Raw genomic sequence first — 6000 nt, forward strand, 5'->3', positions numbered from 1 at the left:
TAGGGCAGGCTGGCCTTGAACTCAGAAAATCTGCCTGCTTCTGCCTCCTGAATGCTGAGATTAAAGGCATGTGCCATCATGTCCAGGATGTGACCCTGTCTTTAAAAAAAAAAAAAGAAAAGAAAAATGAAAAAACAAAGAAGATGGATAGATGTGTAGCATCTAAAAATGATAGCTGGAACTGTCCTCTCGTCTTGTACATGCACACATGTGCATATGCAACTGTACGTGTTAATGCACCTGCACACACACACACACACACACACACACACACACACACACACACACCTCATCTAGGCTTCCAATAAAAGGGAGCAGGGTACCTTGGAGAGACAGCTAATTCTAGACCAGGAGAAGATACTCACTAGTCAGCAATGGGTTCTGAACATTAGCCTTTTGAGACAGGGTTTTCCTATGTAGCCCTGGCTGGCCTGGAACTTATGGCAATCCTCCTGCCTCTAACTCCCAAATGCCAGGATTATAGGCATGTGCCACACGCCTAGCTTTCTAGTGCTTTATAGTTCCAGGGTGCATGAAACCGCTTAAGTGAACCAAGGCGAAAGAAGTACTTCATCAAAGCCCAGGTTACAGAATACGTCAGAAGCCCCCCATGACTGGAACAGGAACAGCTTGAGCAGCCGAATAAATACACCAGCGTTAAATACCCCAAGTGTGACAAACATTCCCCAGTCCACACTGACATAAATAATTGAATAAATCTCCAGGCCGGAGAGACGTAAGTAAAAGGCTAAGGCTGTAGCTCAGACCATACACTGGGCATTGTGACACATGCCTGTGGCCCAAGCAGGGCAACGTGAGGCAGGAGGATTAGAAGGTCGAGGTCTTCCTTGGCTGTAGAGAAAGTCTGAGATCGGTCTGGGCAGCAGGAGACCCTGTTTGGGAGTCTCCTGTTTGGGGAGGGAGGAACCTGACCCATGCTTCAATCTTTTAGAAACATTGTGAAGATTACATGAGCTAATACATCCGAAAGTGCCTAGACTTGTGTTGCTGGTGTAACAAAAATATTTATTTTGAAGGAAGATGAGGCAAGGGATTGCCCCAGGCACTTGGGGTATGGGAGGCCTCCTTGGCAGACAGTGTGTGTTGTCCCTTAAGAGCGGAGCTCTTGGAGGGATGGCTGATAATAATGGGAGGCCACATTGACAGTGGGGTCGGCTGTCGCCCGGTCTTGGGAATAGTAGATCTCTTAGGGGAGACCTTGGGAGGAAGTCTGGGAACTGCTTTGGGGGTCTTCAATCTGGACGCTGGTAGAGGCTCCATCAGAGGCTGGTTTCTTAGCCAGCTAGACTCTTCTCTAGAAGACAATGAGGGCAAGGGTTTAGGGGTGGGGCAGGAAGTCATGGAGGGCAGGGGGTGGAGCCTCATCTTCGAGCTCAGTCTGCAGCGGCAGAGGCAGGGTCCGCGGAGTGGGGGCAGGGAGAACTCTTCCCACCACCGGGCTTGCTCTCGGGAGGGCCTGGGCCAAGCCATCAGGCCCCACACTGAGTTCTGCTTGGGTACTCCGAGAAGGGCCTTGATCCTGAGCAAAAGGAAGGAAGAGTGGAGTCAGGGAGAGGAGATTGAGGAGCAACGGGCAGTATGATCATAGACTGAGGATCTCCAGAGGCGGGAGGGATGGGAGGAAGAAGGAAGGCGCTGTGTCCTAACACACCTGCTTTGCTCTTCTTTCTCTTGCTTTTGGTCTACATCCTCCTTCTCCTTTTCTTCTTCCTCTTCCTCCTCCTCCTCCTCCTCATGCTTTTCTTTGTCCCAAATATCTTCCACTGATGAGATCTTGGAGATAGGATTGAAGATAGAACTCACCCATCTTTCCTCTTAAAAAAAAAATAGGGGTGGTAGGAACCGCACATCAAGAGAATCCAGGGTAAACAGATTCAGGGTTGGGGAACCACATCTCCCTATCTTAGCCCCACCTTTCCTAGCTAACCCTTGCACCCCAGATTTAGGCTTTAGGCCTACCAATGCTGGACCGTTTGGATGCTGATTCTGCCGCTTAGAATATATTGACAAACCCCACCCCCTTAACTTTTTTTTTTTTTTTTTGAGGCAGTGTCTCACTAAGTAGCCCAGGCTGGCCTCAAACTCTCAATTTCCCTGGCTGCTGCAGCTTTCCAGTGCTGGATCACTGATCCGTCCTGCTACACCTGGCTCTCAGTCCCTCTGCCTGACAAAACTCTATCAGTTAGGACAAGCAAGCTCAAAGCCTGGACCCTTCATCTCCTTCACAGATGCCTCAGGTCGGTCCCCTCAACCTCTCTGTCTTCTCCAATGGCTACCATTACCTATGTTTTGGTACCTGGCATGTGGCATGTCAGGGACACTTACAGAGAGCTTTTTTTTTTTTTTTTGGTTTTTCGAGACAGGGTTTCTCTGTGTAGCCCTGGCTGTCCTGGAACTCACTCTGTAGACCAGGCTGGCCTCGAACTCAGAAATCCGCCTGCCTCTGCATCCCAAGTGCTGGGATTAAAGGCGTGCGTCACCACTGCCAGGCCAGAGAGCTTTACTGAGCCATAGTGGGGGAATCTATCTATCTATCTATCTATCTATCTATCTATCTATCTATCTATCTATCTCACACCCATGCATGTGCCACACACACACATACACACACACACATTTCTAACCGGAACTTCTTTGTAGATTTGGGTTTGAGATTATTTCTGCCCATGTCTGTCCATGAGATGGACCTCCGAAGTCACTTGCCCAGTGGCTGACAGGCCATGGGACATGTCCATGCCACTCCATCCTACTCGGGAGTAGAAGGGAAGGGAGTGTGAGGAAGAACTGCTTTATCTTAGCTTAAAGGGAAGAGCCACACCTTCAAACCTATTGTGACATCATCCTTGTGGGTCATATGTCCAGAGGAGCCATAGTGTCTTTACCAAATCTGGCGCCCTAGGCTCTCTGGGATGTTGACCCTCCTCCCATTTCCCTGGCTCCTCTGTGGAATGGATGACATATCACACGGAGCCCACAGTTCAGCTGGGGACCCCTCTCCTCTGAAGAGCCAGGTGCTGCTGGCATTAAAGGCTGGCACCGGCAATGCCTGACTATTTTTGAGGCCAGATCTCCTTACATAGTCCAAGTTAGTCTGGTACTTACCATCTGTTTGCCTCTGCCTTCAAAGTTTAGTATGCGGGCAGTTACCATTGTGCCTGACATTGAGGGTGTTTCTAGACACTGATAATAAACGTGGATGCTCACTAAATTTAACGGGAAAACAAGAATCTGATGTGGGGGTGTGTGGTTTATTTTTTATTTTTTATTTTTATGTTTTGCTTTTGACAGGTCTCTTGGTTAGCCCGGGCTGGTTTCAAACTCATTATCCTCTGGTCTCAGCCTCCCGAGTACTGAAATAACAGGCATGGAGAGCCTACATTTTTACAGTAGTAGAGCTGGAGTCCTAAGCTTGGGGCTGGTTTCTGAGCAGGGAAGTGAAGAACTGGCAAGATCTCTCTGCCCTCCAGTTGGTGCTGAAATGCCTGTGACCTGGAACGCCAGGCTTCTGTTTCAGCTTTAAGGTGTGTGATTGTCTTGGGAGTCTGCACGAGGGGGTGGGTGACTACCAAGTATCCTTGTGTGGCTCCGTTGTTGTCTTTCTTCCTTGTTTTTATTGGCTAGAGTAAGGAGCTCAAGTTCAGGACCACAGCTAGGCCGCCTATCTGGGGAATCTTAAAGGAGAAGAAAGGTCTAGGGTTCGGTGGCTTGGAAGGCGGAGGCACAGGATCCAGGCCAAAGAAGGACGCTCACAAAGGCTGCGTGAAGAGGTGAGTATAGGGAAATGGATGTGGATGATTGGGATTCTTATTGGCTACCTTGGGCAACCGGCTCCATCTCCTAGAGCCTCAGTATTTTCATCTGCAAAGTGGGAAGCAAGTTAGTTCCCATCTCCCCAGCTCGCACAGAGTAGATGGCGCAAACAAAAAGGAGTGGCTGGCACACAGTAGGTCCTCAGATATTGCAAATGATACACACCACCGGCCACAAAGTGTTGTGTACTTTCTTTCGAGTTCCACCTCTCTACCATCTGCCTCTACTTAAAAACAACCCCTCCCTCCCACGTGAGTAATTTTCCCTCTCAGTAGCTCCCTGCAGCTGACAGCAACCAACTCTGGGCGGAGTCCGGCAGAGGCTCCTGCCCATTAGTCAGGGTTTCCAAGGCCCTGCCTGGGACTCTCCCCTTCCCTCTCCCCGCTCTAGGCAAGGACAGGAAGTGGGCACTTTGAGTGTTGCAGGCTTCCCCCGCAGTTGCTGTGCCCGGAGTCAGTTTCTCCCCGTGGTTGGTAAAACATTGGCCACCTGCTTCTGCCTTCTACTGTTCAGCCCCTGCGGGGGTCCTGACGACTGGGCAACTGGGCAACCCGTGTGGGCCCGAGCTCTAGTATAAATTTACTACGTGACGTTGAAGAAGCTGTTCTCTGGGCCTCAGTGTGATAAAAGAGAAAACGCGGCTGCCTCTTGCTGCCAAGTATGATGACCATTCCCGGGACCCAGAGTGTGGAAGGCAAAACCTGCCTCTTGCAAGTTGTCCTCTGGCAACCGCCCCTCCCCCAATAAAAGTTAATTTTTAAAAGCAACAACAGAATTTCAGCAACAATTTCATGATTTAATGATATATGTTGTTCAAATAGAGGACGAGGCGGGAGTTGAAATGGGAGTTTACCCAGTTAGAGTCCAGGCGCTGGTCTTTAAGGGACATTGATTCCGGGAACTATCTGAATTATGCTCTCCAATTACCCAGGTAATCTTAGGATCGAGACCAGTTTGACCAATGTCCTTCTAACTTTTCCTCTCTAGTTGCAGCCGTGGAGGATGGTGGCGGTGGTGTGTGTGTGTGGGGTGGAGTGAGGGAGCCTTCCAAACGTTTTAACCCTGTTTACAGAAAATGGGAATTTGCATGATGAAAATAACTCCGGCCGGACTGCGAATTTTTACTGCGCTTGGCACGGGGCTCGGAAAAAGCGGCTGCATAGCCAATTACTGGAATTTTTAAACACAAATAATATTTTATGGGATCAGTGGGCTGGCTCAGGGCCGCCGCACCCGGCTCAACTCCTCCGCCTACAAACAAGCTCGGATTGTGCAGCGAGTCTGTGTGCCAGGCCTCTGACCGGCCCGGGGATGTGGGGTGGGGGGAAGAACACCGTGGAGCTGCCGGCTTGGGAAGGGCTGGGGGTAGGGGATGGGTCGGGGTGCGGGCAGGTGCAGCGCGGGGCTCAAGCCTCCCCGCCGGCAGGGGGCGTCCGCGAGCCTCCGTCTCTAGTGTGCCGGGCACCCGGCTCACCTGCAGCGCCGAGCCTGGAAGCGAGCCGCGCGACCAGCCGCGTCGCTTGGGAGGACCCTGGCCGCCGCAAGGCCTGCGGAAAGACGGCTTCTCGGAGTGGCCGTAGGCAGGCAGGGAGTCGTCGCCTCCCCCCCCACTCCCAAAGCTACCCGGATTTGCTCTCCAGCCTGCTGCGTCCCACCAGGGTCCAAGGGCACATCCGAGCGCATCGAGAGTTCTGTCTCTATTGGGGTCCCTTTTGCTCCTGCTCCTGAAGATCTCCAAGTCTGGCCAAGGGCCCAAGGGAGGTGTCCCCCAGTCTCTGCCGTGGGTTAGCCCGCCCCCGCCAACCCAGCGCTCAGCAAGCACAGGGTTAAGCAGGAGCAGGTGTGTAGCCAGATGCTGCGGCCGGTCCCCTCCCCCGCGGCCCGGTCGGCGTCCTCCTCCTCCTCCTCCTCCGCCCACCCTCTCTGAACCCAACAGTCCCAAATAAAAGTGCCATTGTTGCCGGGCCTTCCCCCACCCCCGTCTCTGCCCCGCCACCTGGAGCAGAGCCCGGTCTCTCTTCACCTGCCCCCGGGCCGGCTGGGGGTGGCGGGGAGTGGGGCCTCGGAGCGGGAACTTCCGCTTCCCCTGCCCCTCCTCCTACTCCTCCAAGCTCCCTGTCACTGACCCCTGAGTCCCTAAGGGCAGGGCAGACACCGTGGCTTTGTGCT

The 6000-nt window shown here is 52.5% G+C and overlaps 1 long non-coding RNA gene across 1 annotated transcript in view; it reads right to left on the reverse strand.

Moving 5' to 3' along the window:
- Positions 1-1014: 1014 nt before the first annotated feature.
- LOC117722182 (uncharacterized) overlaps positions 1015-6000 on the reverse strand; it is a 5944-nt gene continuing 958 nt past the window's right edge. Inside the window, exons 2-3 of the long non-coding RNA XR_013104721.1 lie at positions 1673-1835; positions 1015-1540 (exon numbers count right to left, since the gene is read on the reverse strand). This is a non-coding gene — a long non-coding RNA (uncharacterized LOC117722182). The remainder of the gene's footprint in view (positions 1541-1672; positions 1836-6000) is intronic.

Source organism: Arvicanthis niloticus, chromosome 17 (genome assembly GCF_011762505.2).
Source record: "Arvicanthis niloticus isolate mArvNil1 chromosome 17, mArvNil1.pat.X, whole genome shotgun sequence".
NCBI classification, from domain to species: domain Eukaryota; kingdom Metazoa; phylum Chordata; class Mammalia; order Rodentia; family Muridae; genus Arvicanthis; species Arvicanthis niloticus.